Raw genomic sequence first — 22,139 nt, 5'->3', positions numbered from 1 at the left:
ATATCATTTCATCTTTGTGAGCAAAGGTTACACCTTACATGGACATTACTACCGGACTGCTCTAATCAAAAATTAATCAGAAATTTCTAATCAAGGATTCGTATTAACCTAAATGTACAGATAGCTCTTCATCACAATTGTGCCCTATCGGGACTAAGGTTCTGAACTGTATGATCGATTTAGATTCCAGGCGACGTAAATATTGCACTCTGTTTCCTCCTCTTTCATTCATTTTAACAGTATCCAACACACAAAAACTAAGCAGATTGGTGTTCTGATTGTGATGGCTCTGGAAATGTCGTGCTATCGGATACTGTTTATCTCCGCTTTTGATCGCACATAGGTGTTCAAGAATTCTTATCTTAGCTTTGTGTATCGTACTCCCTATGTAGACTTTCTTACAAGGGCAGGAAAGAGTATAAACAGCAAAGTCCATATTACAGGAAGTGTGCTTCATTATCTTAAATGGAGTACTCTCTGGAGAAAGTTTGATTTCTTTCACATTTTTGCTGTTTCGACAGGCTTTACAGTTCCTACATATTCCTATGGATTTATTGGTTGATGGCTCTACTGCCCTACATAGGGAATCTGTGTGTGATCTTGCTCTCTTAAACGTGATTTGAGGGGAGACCTCGATGCTATTTGCCAGATCAGGATCTGTGTGTAAAACTGGCCAAAATGTACCTAAGCTCTCCTGTACCATAAAGGCTTGCCTATTGTATGTCGTAATGAACATAATTTTTTCGTTGTCTTGAGTTTATGTTCCATCACTCTCCTTCACACACAACAGTGATGCTGTGAGTCTTTTAGCTACTTCCTCTTTGGCCTTATCAATCACTGATAATGAATATCCTCATTCTAGGAATCTTTTTGTCATGATTCCCTCTTCCTCCTCAAAACCCTCCGCTGTACTACAATTTCTTTTAGCCCTTAGCAGCTCACCTAAAGGTATACTATTGATGAGTGAGCTTGGGTGGCAACTTCGGACATGTAACAAACTGTTACCTGTGGTTGATTTTCTGAAAAGAGTACTTTCAAGTTTATTTCTCTCAACTGTAAGTTTGAGATCTTGAAATTTAAGACTTTCTTTAGACCATTGGCAAGTGAAGTGAAGGTTAAAATCATTCACATTCAGGATGTCAACAAACTCCATAGCTTCATTCTCTGTGCCCTCCCATACACAAAAAATGTCATCTATATAGCAGACCCACATGGCCGCCTTCTCTTTAAATACCGGTGACTCTCTTACTACTTTCTCCTCCCAGTACCCCATAAAGAGACTTGCAAAGCAAGGAGCAAAGCAGGTCCCCATTGAGGTGTACCAAGGGTCTGTTAGTAGATCTTATTATCCAAAAAGTGGTTCTGTGTCAAGCAGGTTGACATCATCTCCAGTAGCATCTCTGTGTGAAAGAGATATGAAATCGATCTTTCACGGAGGAAATGTCTGCATGCTTTCAGGCCTAAATCGCGAGGGATGCATGTGTAAAGACTTGTAGCGTCTAATGATAGAAGTGGACTGCTGTTTTTCCATAAGAGTTTCTCAAGGCATCTCAGAAAATCCCTGAGTCCTTCACATAGGAGGGAAGTTTTTGAACCAAAGTCTGAAGAAAATAATCTACATATCTTGAGGTATTCTCAAGACAACTCCCTCTTGAGGAGACTATAGGTCTTCCAGGGGGATTTTCCTTGTCCTTGCGCCACAGAGCTGAGTTGCAGAGAGGTGTAAAAAGGGGCATGGCCTCTGAACACCTCTCTGCAATACAGCTCCCTGGCGCTTACCGGAGGTACCTGGTGGGCTAGTTGGCCCCCAGGGACCCTCAGCATTCAAGTGGACTTAATGCCACAATTTAGAACATGCCACGCTTTTGTACACTTGTCACATCAGGCCACGCCCCCTCCCTGCACCACTGTGCAAACACACCCCCTTGTGCGTTGTAAATGCACAATTCCAACGCATGCATTTACAACGCAATTTTTACAACGCAAACTCTATTACAACGCATAATATTACAACATATACTATTACAACGCAAATATATAAAATAAATGAAAAGAGACATTACAACGCAAGACAAAACAACGCATACTAGTACTATGCTTTTTACATTTTTGCGACAAATTCTTTTCATAAAATAACCCCCTGGAACGGGATGCAGGACAAATAGGTGTTTTGAGTGGGGAAGTGTATTAAAATGTGTTAAAAAATTATCGATTCAGAGGTGAAAAAAGATACTCGTTTAATACAATATTACTCGGGTATTTATTTTAATACTCGTGTACTATAAGCATTATAAATGTTCAAAAAACGACTGCAAAAACGGCAATTAATTTTTGAAGGAAACAGTAATTGAATATATATAAATAACGACCAAAAAAGCTGGAAAAAACCCGCACTCTACAGAGAGGTAAACAAATGAACCACCATTTTAGGAACTGACCTAATCTTAAGTCCTACAACACTTTCAACATTTTCAATGCCATGACCTGACCATAAGGGAAACAAAACAAACATCACAAGATGTAAAGAGCATAATCTAATTCAAAATTTAAATGATAGTTTCACACATCATTTGAATGAGAAAAAAACGTAGCCAGTACATATTTTTAAACAAATATAGGTGTTACACGAAAAAACGTATAAAAGAAGCCGACCACCATTTTAAATTCAGTGTTTACCTGACTATCAGAGACACCACACGTTTCTTTTTTGCTGCCAGACAGTGTTACGTCGGAAAGCTGCCTAAAAATAATCTAAGTAAGTTATTTTAATAACATTAAATAAATAAAATATTAATTAAAAAAAAAAATTATGATTCAACAAATGTTTATTTAGTTATAGATTATTGTAAAATGTATCCAGATTTTGGTAAAGGAGATTAACCTTGTATTCACGTGACAATATTAAAAGTAAATGAATACATTAATTAAAAATATAAATTTTGTAAAAAAAAAAGTATATGTATATTATTCAATAGGAAATATTTTAAACATGATTTTGTTAAAAGTGGTTGATATAAAGCACTCAAAGGATTGCACAGCTCAGATAAAATACTGAATAGAATATAATTCACAAAAAGTATTATAACTTAAAGAGGTACTTGCCTAACGTAAAATAAAGATTAATGGTGGAGTACAAAATAATATATCAACAGAAAAACTGTGCTTGCATCAGGCAAAATGATGGAGAGTGGTGATGAACTAAATACTATTCCAACAGAAAGGGGTGCTTGCCTCTGGGAAAATGTGGGAAACTGGTGGAGGTAATATTTAATAAGCCTTCTGGGACCCCTTGAGCAGGCCTGGGGGGTCAGGGTGTTCTACACTGCCCCCTTCTCTTGTTTTATACCTTTGTTTCTCTGTTTTCTGGCGACTCGCTTCTACCGTGCCACAAGATGGCTGCTAACACTTCCTGGTTTGGAGTGTTGACAGCCAATCACAGTGAAGCTCGTGCACAGGACTTAGGCTCCGCCCAGATATCAAAACTTTTTTTCTAATTTCTCAGCAACTACTGAACGGATTTACACCATTTAAAAAAAGGTTGCTCTCTGACCCACACACTACTTGCGTGCCACATTTGGGGTAATTCCGTTCAGTATTTTCGGCTGTAGCCTTGCACAAAGTTTCCTACGGGAAAATGATTTTTTGACTCTTATTTTTTTAGTTTCTCAAAAACTACTGAACGGATTTACACCATTTTAAAAAAAGGTTGCTTTTTGAACTAAGCTCTACCTTTCTGCCAAAATCGGGTAATTCCGTTCAGCTGTTCTGGCTGTAGCTCGTCGCAAAATTTCCTATGGAAATGAACATGGGACCCCCCTTTATTCTCAGCCCCAGCTTGACAAATCACCCCCACACTTTCAGGGTAGGAGCTGACCTGGATAGACTTTTTTTGGGGGGCATTTCAGGAAGAGTCGTCAAACGACGCCAAAGTTATTAGCAAATCAAAAAAAAATCCTATGGGTATATATATATCATGTTATTTTGTTTCAGGTTGTTTTTGTCTCACACACCCCTTTTTTGTTTTTCTTTTTTTGGGGTGACTTATTTTTTTAGTTCACTAATCTCCCTTTACCTCCACCCGTAAACCCGAAGAACCCCTTACTCTCTTTAACTCTAACCTCTTCTAAACCCTACAAAAAACAGCCCTTCACCTCTATCCACCCCTGAACCCTAAAAACCCTTACTTCAATTACTTCTATCTACCCAAACCCTAAAAAAACATAACCCTTTAACCTCTACCCTTTCCTGAACCCTAAAAGTCCCTTACATACTTTTACTTTTACTCTCACCCAAATCCTAGCAAACTCTTCCCCCTTTAACTTGACCCTCCCATGAACCCTAAAAAAACCTTAACTCCCTTTATCTCTACCTTCCCCTTGAGCCCTAAAAACCCCATTGCATCCCTTTATCTTTACCCACAGCTTAACTCTAAAAAAAACCTTACCCCCTTTACCTCTTCCCTCTCCTGAGTCCTGAACCCTAAAACTCGCTTAATTCCCTCTACCCATCCTTTCATCATAAACAGATCCTTACTTCCCTTTACCTAAACCTTAATACCTTAACTTCCTTCACCTCTACCCTCTACTGCCCTTATCCATCCCTCAACCAATAAATTCCTTTTTTTTAAATGGCTTGTTATTTATGCCATTAAAAAAAACTTACCTGCGTGGTAAAGTTTAGCGGGGTAAAGTAGCAAAAGGGGGTCTGTATGGTACTTACCTGCATGTGCACTAATGTCTTCCTGGGTAAAAAAAATGCAGAGTAAAGACTGCAGGCCCGATTCACAGAATGAACTTGAGACTCAATCCTAAATTTACTACTATTTTGCTATTCACAGAATGCACTTACTACTTTTGGCATTCACAGAATGAACTTACTACTATTGGTATTCACAGAAGTTAGGATTTTGTCTTAAGTCTGTCTTAAGTCTGTCTTAAGTCTGTCTTAAGTTTGTCTTAAGACAAACTTAAGACAAAATCCTAACATCTGTGAATACCAAAAGTAGTAAGTGCATTCTGTGAATACCAAAATAGTAGTAAATTTAGGATTGAGTCTCTAGTTCATTCTGTGAATCGGGCCCTGCGTACCTGATCCATTGTCATAAGTCATGGTCTCCTACTAGCCCCATATGTTGCCGAACACAGTCCATGATCCTGTAGTAACTGATACATTGTCTCCCACAGCTTCTGATGCAGGGTCTTATGCGGCCTACGATGATGGCTCGACAACAGCCCATGATTCATGGTCCCTCGCGTACACTGAGGCAGGGTGTCCCACAGCTTTTGGTGCAGGGCCTTCTGTAGCCTGCGGTGATGGGTCTCCCACAGCCCATGAGCCATGATCCCACACATACGCTGATAAATTGTCTCCAACAGTATCTGATGTGGTATCTTTCACATGATCTGATGCAGGGTCTTTCACAGTATCTGATGCGGTATCTTCCAAAGTATCTGATTCAGGGTCTTCCACTTTATCTGATGCAGGGTCTTCTGCAATATCTGATGCATAGTTATTGATGCAGGGTGTTCTGCAGACTTCAATTATGGGTCTCCTACAGCCCATGATACATGGTACCTCACTTACACTTATGCAGGGTCTGTAACAGTATCTGATGAAGGGTCTTCCACAGGATTTGATGCAGGCAGGTCTCTAAGCGACATTGACTCATGATCTTCTACAGTCCATGTCCATGGTCCCCTTCTTACTTTGATGCAGGGTCTGCCACAAAATCTGAAACAGGATCTTCCACAGTATGTGATGCAGGGTCTTCCACAGTATGTGATGCAGGGTCTTCCACAGAATGTGATGCAGGGTCTTCCACAGTATCTGATTCAGGGTCTTCCACAGTATCTGATGCAGGGTCTTCCACAGTATCTGATGTAGGGTCATCTGTAGCCTGCAATGATGGGTCTCCCACAGCCTTATGATGCACAGTCTCTAAGAGACATTGACTCATGGTATCCTACAGCCCATGATCGATTGTCCCTCCCTTACACTGATGCAGGGTCTGCCTCAGTATCTGATGCAGGATTTTCTGCAGTATCTCATGCAGGGTCTTCCACAGTTTATGATTCGGGATCTTGTGCAGGCTGCGAGGATGGGTCTCCCACAGCCTCTGATGCACAGTCTCTAAGAGACATTGACTCATGGTCTTCTACACTCCATGGTCCCCTTCTTACTTTTATGCAGGGTCTGCCACAACATCTGAAGCAGGGTCTTCCACAGCTTCTCATGCTGAGTCTTCTGCAGCCTGCAGTAATGGGTCTACCACAGCCTCTGATGCAGGGTCTTCTGCAGTATCTGATGCAGGGTCTTCCACAGTATGTGATACATGGTCTTCCATAGTATGTGATACAGGGTCCTCATCAGTATCTGATGCAGGGTCTTCTGTAGTCTGCAGTAATGGGTCTCCCACAGCCTCTGATGCAGGGTCTTCTACAGTATCTGATGCAGGGTCTTCCACAGTATGTGATACATGGTATTCCACAGTATGTGATACAGGGTCCTCCTCAGTATCTGATGCAGGGTCTTCTGTAGCCTGCAGTAATGGGTCTCCCACAGCCTCTGATGCACAGTCTCTAAGAGACATTGACTCATGGTCACCTACAGCCCATGATCCATGGTCCCTCACTTACACTTATGCAGAGTTTGCCACAGTATCTAATGCAGGGCCTTCTGCAGTATCTGATGCAGGGTCTTCCACAGTATCTGATTCAGGGTCTTCCACAGTATATGATGCAGGGACTTCCACAGTATCTGATTCAAGGTCTTCCACAGTATCTGATGCAGGGTCCGCCACGGTATCTCATGCAGGGTCTTCTGCAGTATCTGATGCAGGGTCTTCCTCAGTATCTGATGCAGGGTCTTCTACAGTATATGATGCAGGGTCTTCCACAGTATCTGATGCAGGGTCTTTCACAGTATGTGATGCAGGGTCTTCCACAGTATCTGATGCAGGGTCTTCCGCAGTATCTGATGCAGGGTCTTCCACAGATGCAGGGTCTTTCACAGTATGTGATGCAGGGTCTTCCACAGTATCTGATGCAGGGTCTTCCACAGTATCTGATGCAGGGTCTTCCACAGTATCTGATGTAAGGTCTTCCACAGTATCTGATGCAGGGTCTTCCACAGTATCTGATGCAGGGTTTCTTCAGACTGCAACAATGGGTCTCCCACAGCCTCTGGTGCACAGTCTCTAAGAGACATTGACTCATTTTCCCCTACAGCCCGTGATCCATGGTCCCTCACTTACACTGATGAAGAGTCTGCCACAGTATCTCATGCACGGTCTTCTGCAGTATCTGATTCAGGGTCTTCCAGAGTATCTGATGCAGGGTCTTCCACTGTATCTGATGCAGGGTCTTCCACTGTATCTGATGCAGGGTCCTCCTCAGTATCTGATGCAGGGTCTTCTGTAGCCTGCAGTAATGGGTCTCCCACAGCCTCTGATGCACAGTCTCTAAGAGACATTGACTCATGGTCACCTACAGCCCATGATCCATGGTCCCTCACTTACACTTATGCAGAGTCTGCCACAGTATCTAATGCAGGGCCTTCGGCAGTATCTGATGCAGGGTCTTCCACAGTATCTGATTCAGGGTCTTCCACAGTATATGATGCAGGGACTTCCACAGTATCTGATTCAAGGTCTTCCACAGTATCTGATGCAGGGTCCGCCACGGTATCTCATGCAGGGTCTTCTGAAGTATCTGATGCAGGGTCTTCCTCAGTATCTGATGCAGGGTCTTCTACAGTATATGATGCAGGGTCTTCCACAGTATCTGATGCAGGGTCTTTCACAGTATGTGATGCAGGGTCTTCCACAGTATCTGATGCAGGGTCTTCCACAGTATCTGATGCAGGGTCTTCCACAGATGCAGGGTCTTTCACAGTATGTGATGCAGGGTCTTCCACAGTATCTGATGCAGGGTCTTCCACAGTATCTGATGCAGGGTCTTCCACAGTATCTGATGTAAGGTCTTCCACAGTATCTGATGCAGGGTCTTCCACAGTATCTGATGCAGGGTTTCTTCAGACTGCAACAAAGGGTCTCCCACAGCCTCTGGTGCACAGTCTCTAAGAGACATTGACTCATTTTCCCCTACAGCCCGTGATCCATGGTCCCTCACTTACACTGATGAAGAGTCTGCCACAGTATCTCATGCACGGTCTTCTGCAGTATCTGATTCAGGGTCTTCCAGAGTATCTGATGCAGGGTCTTCCACAGTATGTGATGCAGGGTCTTCCACTGTATCTGATGCAGGGTCTTCCACTGTATCTGATGCAGGGTATTCCACAGTATCTGATTCAGGGTCTTCAGCAGTATCTGATGCAGGGTTTTTCACAGTATCTGATGTAGGGTCATCTGTAGCCTGCAATGATGGGTCTCCTACAGCCTTATGATGCACAGTCTCTAAGAGACATTGACTCATGGTCTCCTACAGCCCATGATCGATTGTCCCTCCCTTACACTTATGCAGGGTCTGCCTCAGTATCTCATGCAGGGCCTTCTGCAGTATCTGATGCAGGGTCTTCCACAGTTTATGATTCAGGATCTTCTGCGGGCTGCGAGGATGGGTCTCCCACAGCCTCTGATACACAGTCTTAAGAGACATTGACTCATGGTCTTCTACACTCCATGGTCCCCTTCTTACTTTGATGCAGGGTCTGCCACAACATCTGAAGCAGGGTCTTCCACAGCTTCTCATGCAGAGTATTCTGCATCCTGCAGTAATGGGTCTCCCACAGCCTCTGATGCAGGGTCTTCTGCAGTATCTGATGAAGGGTCTTCCACAGTATGTGATACAGGGTCTTCCACAGTATGTGAGACAGGGTCTTTAACAGTATCTGACGCAGGGTCTTCCACAGCTTCTCATGCAGGGTCTTCTGCAGCCTGCAGTAATAGGTCTCCCACAGCCTCTGATGCAGGGTCTTCTACAGTATCTGATGCAGGGTCTTCCACAGTATGTGATACATGGTATTCCACAGTATGTGATACAGAGTCCTCCTCAGTATCTGATGCAGGGTCTTCTGTAGCCTGCAGTAATGGGTCTCCCACAGCCTCTGATGCACAGTCTCTAAGAGACATTGACTCATGGTCACCTACAGCCCATGATCCATGGTCCTTCACTTACACTTATGCAGAGTCTGCCACAGTATCTAATGCAGGACCTTCTGCAGTATCTGATGCAGGGTCTTCCACAGTATCTGATTCAGGGTCTTCCACAGTATCTGATGCAGGGACTTCCACAGTATCTGATTCAAGGTCTTCCACAGTATCTGATGCAGGGTCCGCCACGGTATCTCATGCAGGGTCTTCTGCAGTATCTGATGCAGGGTCTTCCTCAATATCTGATGCAGGGTCTTCTACAGTATATGATGCAGGGTCTTCCACAGTATCTGATGCAGAGTCTTTCACAGTATGTGATGCAGGGTCTTCCACAGTATCTGATGCAGGGTCTTCCACAGTATCTGATGCAGGGTCTTCTTCAGACTGCAACAATGGGTCTCCCACAGCCTCTGATGCACAGTCTCTAAGAGACATTGACTCATTTTCCCCTACAGCCCGTGATCCATGGCCCTTCACTAACACTGATGCAGAGTCTGCCACAGTATCTCATGCACGGTCTTCTGCAGTATCTGATTCAGGGTCTTCTGCAGTATCTGATGCAGGGTCTTCCACAGTATATGATGCAGGGTTTTTCACAGTATCTGATGCAGGGTCTTCCACAGTATGTGATGCAGCGTCTTCCACAGTATCTGATGCAGGGTCTTCTTCAGAATGCAATAATGGGACTCCCACAGCCTCTGATGCACAGTCTCTAAGAGACATTGACTCTAGGTCTCCTACAGCCCATGATCCATGGTCCCTCACTTACACTGATGAAGAGTCTGCCACAGTATCTCATGCAGGGTCTTCTGCAGTATCTGATGCAGGGTCTTCCACAGTATGTGATGCAGGGTCTTCCACAGTATCTGATTCAGGATCTTCCACAGTATCTGATGTAGGGTCTTCTACAGTATGTGATGCAGGGTTGCAGGGTCTTCCACAGTATCTGATGCAGGGTCTTTCACAGTATGTGATGCAGGGTCTTCCACAGTATCTGATTTAGGTCTTCCACAGCTTCTGATGCAGTGTCTTCCACAGTATCTGATGCAGGGTCTTCCACAGTAACTGACACAGGTTCTTCTGCAGTATCTAATACAGGGTCTTCCACAGTATGTGATGCAGGGTCTTCCACAGTATCTGATTCAGGGTCCTCCACAGTATCTGATGCAGGGTCTTCCACGGTATCTGATGCTGGGTCTTCCACAGTATCTGATGCTGGGTCTTCCACAGTATGTGATGCAGGGTCTTCCACAGTATGTGATGCAGGGTCTTCCACAGTATGTGATGCAGGGTCTTCCACAGTATCTGATTCAGGGTCTTCCACAGTATCTGATGCAGGGTCTTCCACAGTATCTGATTCAGGGTCTTCAACAGTATCTGATGCAGTGTCTTCCACAGTATCTGATGCAGGGTCTTCCACAGTATCTGATGCAGGCCTTCCACAGTATCTGATGCAGGGTCTTCTTCAGACTGCAACAATGGGTCTCCCACAGCCTCTGATGCACAGTCTCTAAGAGACATTGACTCATGGTCCCCTACATCCCATGATCCATGGTCCCTCACAGTATGTGACGTAAGGTTTTCCACAGTATCTGATGCAGGGTATTCCACAGTATGTGATGCAAGATCTTCCACAGTATCTGAAGCAGGGTCTTCCACAGTATGTGATGCAGGGTATTCCACAGTATGTGATGCAGGGTCTTCCACAGTATGTGATGCAGGGTCTTCCACAGTATCTGATTCAGGGTCTTCCACAGTATCTGATGCAGGGTCTTCCACAGTATCTGATTCAGGGTCTTTCACAGTATCTGATGCTGGGTCTTCCACAGTATGTGATGCAAGATCTTTCACAGTATCTGAAACAGGGTCTTCCACAGTATGTGATGCAGGGTATTCCACAGTATGTGACGCAGGGTCTTCCACAGTATCTGATTCAGGGTCTTCCACAGTATCTGATGCAGGGTCTTCCACAGTATCTGATTCAGGGTCTTCCACAGTATCTGATGCAGGGTCTTCCACAGTATCTGATTCAGGGTCTTCCACAGTATCTGATGCTGGGTCTTCCACAGTATCTGATGCAGGGTCTTCCACAGTATCTGATTCAGGGTCTTCCACAGTATCTGATGCTGGGTTTTCCACAGTTTGTGATGCAGGGTCTTCCACAGTATGTGATGCAGGGTCTTCCACAGTATCTGATTCAGGGTCTTCCACAGTATCTGATGCAGGGTCTTCCACAGTATCTGATTCAGGGTCTTCCACAGTATCTGATGCTGGGTCTTCCACAGTATGTGATGCAGGGTCTTCCACAGTATGTGATGCAGGGTCTTCCACAGTATGTGATGCAGGGTCTTCCACAGTATGTGATGCAGGGTCTTCCACAGTATCTGATGCAGGGTCTTCCACAGTATCTGATTCAGGGTCTTCCACAGTATCTGATGCAGGGTCTTCCACAGTATCTGATGCAGGGTCTTCCACAGTATCTGATGCAGGGTCTTCTTCAGACTGCAACAATGGGTCTCCCACAGCCTCTGATGCACAGTCTCTAAGAGACATTGACTCATGGTCCCCTACATCCCATGATCCATGGTCCCTCACAGTATGTGACGTAAGGTTTTCCACAGTATCTGATGCAGGGTATTCCACAGTATGTGATGCAAGATCTTCCACAGTATCTGATTCAGGGTCTTTCACAGTATCTGATGCTGGGTCTTCCACAGTATGTGATACAGGGTCTTCCACAGTATCTGATTCAGGGTCTTCCACAGTATCTGATGCAGGGTCTTCCACAGTATCTGATTCAGGGTCTTTCACAGTATCTGATGCTGGGTCTTCCACAGTATGTGATGCAAGATCTTCCACAGTATCTGAAACAGGGTCTTCCACAGTATGTGATGCAGGGTATTCCACAGTATGTGACGCAGGGTCTTCCACAGTATCTGATTCAGGGTCTTCCACAGTATCTAATGCAGGGTCTTCCACAGTATCTGATTCAGGGTCTTCCACAGTATCTGATGCAGGGTCTTCCACAGTATCTGATTCAGGGTCTTTCACAGTATCTGATGCTGGGTCTTCCACAGTATGTGATGCAAGATCTTCCACAGTATCTGAAACAGGGTCTTCCACAGTATGTGATTCAGGGTCTTCCACAGTATCTGATGCAGGGTCTTCCACAGTATCTGATGCAGGGTCTTCCACAGTATCTGATTCAGGGTCTTCCACAGTATCTGATGCTGGGTTTTCCACAGTATGTGATGCAGGGTCTTCCACAGTATGTGATGCAGGGTCTTCCACAGTATCTGATTCAGGGTCTTCCACAGTATCTGATGCAGGGTCTTCCACAGTATCTGATTCAGGGTCTTCCACAGTATCTGATGCTGGGTCTTCCACAGTATGTGATGCAGGGTCTTCCACAGTATGTGATGCAGGGTCTTCCACAGTATGTGATGCAGGGTCTTCCACAGTATGTGATGCAGGGTCTTCCACAGTATCTGATGCAGGGTCTTCCACAGTATCTGATTCAGGGTCTTCCACAGTATCTGATGCAGGGTCTTCCACAGTATCTGATGCAGGGTCTTCCTCAGTATCTGATGCAGGGTCTTCCACAGTATCTGATGCAGGGTCTTCTTCAGACTGCAACAATGGGTCTCCCACAGCCTCTGATGCACAGTCTCTAAGAGACATTGACTCATGGTCCCCTACATCCCATGATCCATGGTCCCTCACAGTATGTGACGTAAGGTTTTCCACAGTATCTGATGCAGGGTATTCCACAGTATGTGATGCAAGATCTTCCACAGTATCTGAAGCAGGGTCTTCCACAGCCTCTGAAGCAGGGTCTTCCACAGTATGTGATACAGGGTCTTCCACAGTATCTGATGCAGGGTCTTCCACAGCTTCTGATGCAGGTAATTCTGCAAGCTGCAGTGATGGGTCTCCAACAGCCTCTGATCATAGTCTCTAAGAGACATTGACTCATGGTCTTCTACAGCCCATGATCCATGGTCCTCATCGTACTCTGATGCAGGGTCTGCCACTGTAACTGATGCAGGGTCTCCAGCATTCTCTGATGCATATTCTCCTACAGACACTGCAATCTCTGATGCAACACCTGATGCACGGTTCTGTGGAAATCTCTTCCTATTCCTTTGCTTAATTACTTGTAACATTGCCTGCCAGTTAATTAGAAACAGCAGAGGTTAATAAGATGCTAATGAAGGTGGCAGGGAGGGAGGGGGCAGATGGAGGGGGTGTAGGGACACATAAATCTTTCTCCACAGTTGGATGCTGAGCTCTGCTCTGAGCTGTGTTTAGGGGGCTGGGGATCTGGCAGTTACAGACCGCTGGACACAGACACCTCTCGACAAATTGCAGCAATTTATTTTGATTGTATTTTCAAGTTCTCTGTTTGCAGCAAGTGTTAGATGGAAAAACAAGCAGTGGGCCCTGGAGGGAATCTAATGCCTCTGTCTCAGTAATCTTTCTCCCTCACACGCCCTCTGCCTCCTGTCTTTCTTCATCTCCTCTCTATCTCACTCTCTCTCTCTTCTGTCTCTCTCTTGCTTTCTCTCTCTCTCTCTCTCTCTCTCCCTTTCTCTTTCTCTCTCTCCCTTCACTCTCTTTCTCTCTGTGTCTCCCCGAACTCTTTCTCTCTCTTTCTTTCTTCGCTCTCTCTGTTCATCATAGTAATACTGTGTCTCGTTCGTATTGTTTATAGCTCTCCCTCTCTCTCCCTTAGTAATTGACCTCTCTCGATCAATGGCTCATTTCCTTTCTCTCTTTCTTTTTCTCTCTCTCTACCTCTCTCTATGGGGCATATTAACAAGGCGGTGATATAAAATTAGCGCCGCTTTTGCGTCCGTTTTCGGCTGAAAAGCGGCGATAATTTTATCGCTTTATCAACAAAGACACGCTATCATGTGTTTTACAGATTTTGCTCCCGTTTGCAGCTCGCCTAAGTTCGCATCGATATCGCGATATTTATAACACAGGGAAGTGATTATTTTAATCGCGCTAAGTATCCCGTAACGCAGGAATTTAACATCTGTTAAATTCCTGAATAAGGTATACTTAACATGGGAGGTGAATTCATGTAATACTACCACAGGGTTGTATTATCAAGCATATCACCGTTTTACATGGAACATCATTGAAAAAACAGCGATGTTCCATGAAAAAGGGCGCTATCACTGGAATATTCATAGCCATGACGCTAAACGTTGTTAATACAACGCTAGCCCGGCGAAATGTTCCAGGGATAGAAAATAATGAGGTATGAAAGGTCAGGGAAAATTATCGCTGCCTGTTGCAAATATGCCCCTATATCTTTTTGCTTTCCCTCTGCCTCTTGCTGCTCTCTCCACTTTCTCTACCTCCTTGCATCTGAATAATTATGAAATACCCTCTTTTACTCTCATTCTCTTTTCTCTCTCTCCACTCCTCCCTATAGCTCTCTCTCTTTTTCTTTCCCTCTCTCCCTCTGTCACTATCTTTATATAGTTTTTCTGGAGTTTCTCTTGTTTTCTCTAGAACTTGTTCATTCACTTTCTTGCGGTGATATTTGAGAATATTGAGTTTTAAATATTGTGCTACCAAAATATTTTAGAAAAATATAGACAATCAAAATATCAACAAGGTAAGCATAAATAGTTAAGTACAGATTTGCAATTCATAACTCCATCTCTGTGTACCTTGAAGTTATACATATCATCAAATACGTATATGAGGAATTAAGTATAGCAAACCTATACTTACCCATATATACTTCCCTTCTCAATATTGGATGTCAATATATTTGCAACAATAGCAGCATCAAGTGCCATCAACACGCCGATGACACACTAGTTTACTCCATGGTTGGTGGGAGATTACTGAGCTGAGGATAGAGGGTCTTGTTGTGACTATTTGCTCACTGTACGGTCCCAACTCCGATGATCCCGATCGAGTTGGCTACTTGGCCATCCCCATTAATCCTCTGTGGGGATTTTAATCTTCACAAGGCTGGTGATGTAGACATATGGGGTAACTATCATTATGAGGGTAAAAAGGATAAAGTCTTCAAATCTACCAGGGGTCTCCTGATCGATTTTGGATTAGTAGATGTCTGGTGGTTGAGAGGACTGGGTGCCCCGGGAAATACCTATTAGTCTGCCCCTCACCAAAAACACGTATGACTGGACTACTTTTTTGTGTCTCCAGAAATATCAACTAATGCCTGGATTGATATCCACCCGAAACTAATTTCGGACCATAATCCGATTACCATAGAATTAGAAATAGAAGCGCTATATACGTCCCCACAAAAACCTTGGACATTTGAGCATCAACTCCTAGCAGATCCTGGTTATTGCGAGCAAATGTCTAAGTGGATAGTAGAGTTTTTCAAATTTAATTGTGGCTCTGCTTCAGTGTGTTCGCTATGGGACGCCTTCAAACAGGAGTTCGGGGAGAGACCTTAAATTACTCCATTAATAAACAACGTAGATTAAGGACAGAATATGCAGATGAACTGAACAAACTTCGGCTTCTAGAAACCAACTTCATGCTGGCCGTCACTGCTGGTCGGGATTATGAACAAATCTCGACTGATCTCGCTGTCCAGAAAATGAGGGTGTACCAAAACTTTGCAACTAAGTTAGCTGCCCTAATTGCAGTACATCGGTCTGACCTTTATGAGGTGGGGGAGAATTCGGGTCGGCTCCAAGCTAAAAGGTTGAGGCAGAAAGAGGCAGCCAGGAGGATCAGCTCCTTTCAGGAAGAGCAGGGGAAACTCCACGAGAATCCTGCAAAAGTGTTGGAGATCTTTGCAAAATTTGATAGTCATCTGTGTACCAGCGTTGACACTACGGCAGTAGCAGGGAAAGTAGCAGAGTCTTGGGGGGATAGGGAGTTTCCTAAGGTAACTACTGAACAAAAAGAAGAGCTAGATGCTGATATTACTTATGAAGAACTTGAGGCAGAAATAATATCTCTTGCTGTCGGTAAGATGGTGGGACCAGATGGGATTCCCCTTGAATTTTTCAGAACCTTTTTCCTGGTTTTGAAAGAACAAATGCTGGTGACTTTTTAGTGTGCACAAAGAGTAACAGCCCCACTATCTTGACGGAAATCCATCATTACGGTATTATTAAAAAAAGACAAACCCCCCCTTTTACAATCCTCCTACAGACCTATCTCGGTAATCAACGCCGACAGTAACATTTACTCCAAAATTTTGGCCAGGCACCTATTTTGGATCATCGCAACTTAAGTATCACAATTTCAGAACGGGTTCATCCCCGGCCGTGATACTGCTGATCATGTTTGGCAGGTGATAGCGTTGAAAGACTACAATTGGAATCACCCTGTTGGATGCCGAGAAGGCATTCAAAGGGTGTCTTGGCCATATCTGTGGGAGGTGCTTCGCTTGAAGGGGTTTGGACCGGGTATGTTGCAAGCAGTGAAGTCTTTATATCAGCTCCCCACTGCTTGTATTCGCTTAACTGGTAGAGAATCTGATCTTTTTAAAATCAGCCACGGCACACGACAAGGGTGCCCGTGCTCCCCTTTATTGTTTGCTTTAGATATTGATTTTTTTAGTCTAAATTAAATCATTCTACTGATATTAAACCAGTTAAAGTAGGCAATATTGAAAACAGAGGTCTGACTTATGCAGATGACATTAGTTAGTTAGTTAATGGTTTATAAAGCGCTCACATCACCCTGGGGTATCGTGGCGCTGTCCAGATAGACGTGCGACCTTAAGAAAGAAAAGTAAAGAGTAGACTAGCCATTTGTTAAAACAAATACGCCTTCAACTGTTTCCTAAAAACATTATAGCTTGTAGTTTTCCGTAGTTCCAACGGATGTTGGTTCCAGTAGTTTGGTGCCAAGAACCAAAAGGCTCTGCCTCCTGTCCGGGCCAGCCGGATACGAGGAATCTGAAGCAGATCATGAGCCCTTGATCTAAGGTTCCTACTTGGTATGTATCTACGTAATTTATTCTGTAAATACAGAAGGCCTGTTTCATTAACTGCTTTGTAGGTTAGGCATCAGATCTTAAAAAAAGATCTTTTCTTTGCTGTCAACCGATGCAGCTCCTTCAAAAGCGGAGCTGAAGATGAACCTGCCGGTTGGTTAAGGATCATTCTGGCCACAGTATTCTGCACCACCTGAAGTTTGGCCAGAAGGGTCTCTCCATCCTCCGCCAATAGACCATTTCTATAATCCAAGTGACTGGTGACCATTGCTTGTACTAGAGTTCTCCGATAGGGGACGGGACTGTAAATTTAAATGTAAATGTAAATGTATGTATACTTGTAAAGCGCACTGTTACCCCATCTCGGGGCGTCCTGGCGCGGTATACCGCTGGGGAACCCGTCCTGGCTTTTCCTGTGAGATGGTTCCTCCTGGGCACCCCCAAGGTGAAGCCAGGCATCCCCGGCGCTGATAGGGCCGTTGTGGAGATTAAGCAAGCTATTGCTCAGAGTTACAGAGTGGGACCCATGGTTAGCGTAGGCACCTAGGCGAGAATTATCGAGTCCGCGGACATTGACCCAAGACCCTGCCGCGTCGGGAATTGAACCCTGGTCCCGGGCCGATCTCTGCTTCAGGGTCTGCCGCTTCTAACCACTGAGCCACACTTCTCCAGTAGGGTAGCATTCTCCTCACAAGTCGGAGGGCATAATAACATGAGCCTGTCGTTGCAGAGACTTGGTCTTTCATATTCAGGGCTCGATCAAGCTTTAGCCCCAAGCTTTTTACATATCCTTTGGGCGATGGCGCGGATCCTAGCTCCGCTGGCCACCAATCCTCTGACCAAATATCTGTTGCTTTTCCCAACAACATCAACTCGGTTTTATCCGGGTTCAACTGGAGACAGTTTGCTGTCATCCAGTCCGCAATGGTAAGCGTACCTACGGCAAAACAAGCTTTGTCAAGAGTGGGGTTCGGTCCGATGTTAAAAATAAGCTGTGTGTCGTCTGCATAAGAGACGATCGCAAAGCCCAATTGCTCCACAATCCTTGCCAATGGGGCCATATACATGTTGAAAAGGATAGGGCTCAAACAAGAGCCCTGCGGGATGCCTCTACCCAAATACCTTCTTTTGGAAGTATAAGGTCCCAACTTCACCGTTTGAAATCTCCCTGACAGGAAGTCATTTAGCCACTTAAGTGCCACCCCATTAATATCGGATGCAACGAATCTCTCCGCCAGCCTAAAATGCGAAAGGGTTTTGTATGTATGTATGTGTCTTGTAAAGCGCACTGCTGCCCTTAGGGGTCGTGGCGCTGTAGACCGCTGGGGAACCGGTCCTGGCTATTCCTGTGAGATGGTCCCTACTGGGTATCTCCAAGGTGAAACCAGGCATCCCCAGCGAATGTGGTGGGCCGTTGTAGAGATGAGGCAAGCTAATGCCCAGAGTTGCCGAGTGTGATCCCTGGTTAGAGTAGGCACCGAGGCGAGAATTATCGAGTCCGCTGACCCTGGTCCACGACCCTGCCACGTCGGGAATTGAACCCTGGTCCCGGGCTGTTCTCTGCTTCCGGGTCTGTCACCTCTAACCAGTGAGCCACACTACTCCACTGAGAGATCGAGTAAATCAGAAATGCTGAACCCCTTGCATCGACAGTTAGTCTAAGTGAGTCTTTCACTGCCAGAATCGCTATCTCAGCACTAAATCCTGGCCTGAATCCTGATTGCGAGGGATCCAGGAGCTGGTTCTCTTCAAAGTACTGAGTTGTCGATTAATAATCCCTTCCAGGATTTTACTGAGGAGTGGTAAGAGGGAAATGGGTCTGTAATTGCCATGGATAGAGGGGTCCGCTGCAGGTTTTTTCAAAATAGGGCGCACAAAAGCCTGCTTCCATATTGATGGAATAGAGCCAGTGAGTATAGACCGATTAAAGATATCTGTAATCGATTGAACACAACTGGTTGCTAGGAGTTTCATTATCCTTGGAGGACAAATTTCCAAAGGTGACCCAGATTTGGTCGAGCCAAGCCTTTTATGACCTCCTCTGTCATAATTGTTGTAAAACTGCTCAAAGAGCATGCTACATTTCCATCCTGCTTCTCTGGCATATTAGGTACTATTACGTTATATGGGGCTGGTGGGGGAAAATTCTCATACATTTTTGAGATTTTATTATGAAAAAAGTGTGCTAGTGAGTCACATAATTCCTGTGACACCACCGGGGCTTGACTGCACACTTTAGGGGATACAAACTCCTGTACTATCCCAAAAAATGCTTTGGAAGAGTTACTGGCATTTTCGATCTGAGTAGTTATAAACTGCCGCCTAGCCCCTTTTAAGTTCAGATGGTATTTAGCTCGAGCCTGTCTATACGGTACTTTGTTTTCATTCATCTTATTTGAGCGCCACCTTCTTTCCAGGCCTCTGCAGCTGGCTCTTTCTTTTTTTAATTCCATTGTATACCAAGGGGCAGATGCCCGCCTAGTCACTCCACTCTGTTTCTGTGTAGGGATAATAGCATCCAGAGATATTTCCAAGGTGGAATTGAACATTTGATGACATTGTCATCGTCACCACTGAGCTGGCTTCCGCATTGCCAATAATTAAGATCTGGCATCAAGGTTTGGGCTCTTTTCCGGGTACAAGCTAAATTTATCTAAAACACAGATTTTATGTATTTGCGGCAATCCTCCTGAGGGTATATCTACTGTCGTAGAAGCCACCTACCAATAAAGTGAACTCAACTTTAGAGCGAATAGACCACCTTCATTTATCTCTGCATGGGAGGTCGAATGTTTTAAAGATGCTTGTGTTACCTAAATTTCTTTATATGTTGAGAACCATTCCGCTAGAATTCCCAGCATTCTGTTTTAAAAGACTTGAGAATATCAGCTCTAGTTCATGTGGGGGCACAAAAGGCATAGAAGGGCATACAAAAAGATGGTGCTGCCTAGATCTTGTGGGGGCTGGGGTATTCCGTATTTTTTGTTTTATTACTGGGCGTCGGACTTGCAATTTATCTCCCCTTTGGTTGTCGGGGATAGGGCTAGGCTCTTGCCTTGCCATACCCCTTCGAATTATGAGTTTGGGCTGGGCGAAGAGGCTAACAGCTGCTTGGTTAAAGTATTGGAACCGAGCTACTTTAAAAGAACTAAATTCAAAGTTCTGAAAGCTGCCTTTGTGGTGTGGCGGTTCAAGCGGCATTTGGGTCTTATGAATATAAATGCCTATACTCCCTTGGAAGCCGCCGGTGCTCTTCCCCTGATCTTTCGAGATCAAATGGTGTATGAGTGGTGTCAGAAGGGAATTTGTCGCTTGGGAGATCTTTGCCCTGATGGCGTACTTCCAGCTTTCACAGAGCTACAAGCACAATACGGTTTGACAAAACATGATTTTTTCAAATACCTGCAAATACATAGCTTTATGAATAAGCTTGATCCGGGCACAGTCTCTCAATTCAGAAAATTCTCATTAATAGACCGCTTGGAGAAAGAAACGCCCATTGGCCTATTTTATTCCGACTTGATAAAGTTTTTGCCAGAAGATCTAGAGCAATGCCAAGAGAAGTGGGCAAGGAAGTTAAATATAGAGGGAATTGATCTAAGTAGCTCTATGTCCTTGGCAAATCAAGTTTTGTTGACAGGTAGGATGGGTGCACAGCATTACATCGCCATCTATGACATGTACTACACCCCTGGTAAAATTTCTAAATGGGGCACAGGAGCTGGAACTAAATGTAATAGGTGCAGCTTTTTTGCTGCAGATGCTGTGCATATTTTCTATATGTGCCCTAAACTGACTGATTTATTTTTGGCTATTGAACGTTTTCTTGGTTTGATAATTTTTTTTTTTTTTTTTTTTTTTTATTAAACCTTTATTTAACAATCAGGAATGGTACATCTCATACATGTCATACACAGCCATACATTGTACAAATCAACAATAGTTTGGTAAGGTTGGTAGCTCTGTCCCGCGGGCTAGCCATCTATGTTACATCATAATAGGTCAGAAGTAATTGCAATATATAATGCATATTGAAGTGCCCACCTTATAATGCCATGGAATCGTCAGACCAGCCTCAGGTCCCACACCCAGGAGAACATGTACATAGCTGATCCCTTAATCCTAGTGATAACATCCGGCAATCAGGTAGGTACAACTGTTCCCGCAGCAGAAGACCCCAGATACACAAATCCGAAGCCCCACTAGGCACGCTGGTAGCGGCAGGATCCTTCAGCCATCATAACACGGATTTCTTGATCACATACCCCAATAGTGTGCATAGAGCACAGTGCAACCCAAGATAGCCATGCTGGGGCGTGGACAGAGCAGTGCGTTGGGCATGACTACACTTCCCCAGTGTGAATCATCCGCGAGGGATACTACCCATGTGTATTGATTCCCAGGGCCCTTAAGAGACTACGTTCTGTAACAGCGCAGACTTGTGTATCCCCAGTGTGGTCCCCAAGTGTCGTGTAGCAGCCATGTACCAGCAGCAGAATTGCTTCCCAGGTCCGCCAGCACTGTTAGCAGTCTCTCGCCTGCCCTACTAGCAGGCTCTACAACAGTTCCCAGGCCGTATTCCGATCAAGGCCCCCCTCCCTGACTGTCACTGTCGGAAACTGCACTCTGGGACACTTGAGTCATCCAGTAGAGCTGCAGCGGGCCCCAAATATCCTTAGGCCTACAGCGCACTGGCATCAGATCAGCATATATAGTATTCTGGTCCTGACAGTATGTAATATCGACCAACCACTCCTTGAACTTCGGAGCTCTGCCCCTTCCCCATCTGCAAGCCACCCTTATTTTCGCCCATAAAAGCGCGACATCCACAAATCTACGGATCGCTTTAGGAATATCTTTAGTATAGCCCAGTAGCATCGTTACGGGGTCTAGTGGGACCGCTCCATCAGTCATGAGTTGAAGCGCCGCATGCACCTGAGTCCAGTATTCCTGTATCACGCTACATTCCCACGCCAGGTGGAGGAACCCAGCGCCCTCCGCACGGCAACAAGCACACCTGTCGTTGTCTGCCAATTGTAGTCTCAGTTTCCTAACCGGTGTAAAGTAAAATCGCTG

The 22,139-nt window shown here is 44.7% G+C and overlaps 1 long non-coding RNA gene across 4 annotated transcripts in view; it reads right to left on the bottom strand.

Annotated features, from left to right (window-relative positions):
- Positions 1-22,139, bottom strand: part of LOC144781326 (uncharacterized) — a 118,692-nt gene that overhangs the window by 7,417 nt on the left and 89,136 nt on the right. The window contains exon 5 of one of the 4 annotated variants that reach the window (XR_013600980.1): positions 1,986-2,740. The exons of the other annotated variants lie outside the window; for them this stretch is intronic. This is a non-coding gene — a long non-coding RNA (uncharacterized LOC144781326). Of the gene's footprint in view, positions 1-1,985; positions 2,741-22,139 lie in introns of those variants that run through there. 4 annotated transcript variants of the gene reach the window in all.

This window comes from Lissotriton helveticus, chromosome 1_1 (genome assembly GCF_964261635.1).
Source record: "Lissotriton helveticus chromosome 1_1, aLisHel1.1, whole genome shotgun sequence".
NCBI classification, from domain to species: Eukaryota; Metazoa; Chordata; class Amphibia; order Caudata; family Salamandridae; genus Lissotriton; species Lissotriton helveticus.
The sequence above is the reverse complement of the archived record's forward strand: the minus strand, read 5'-3'. Positions and strand labels throughout refer to the sequence as shown.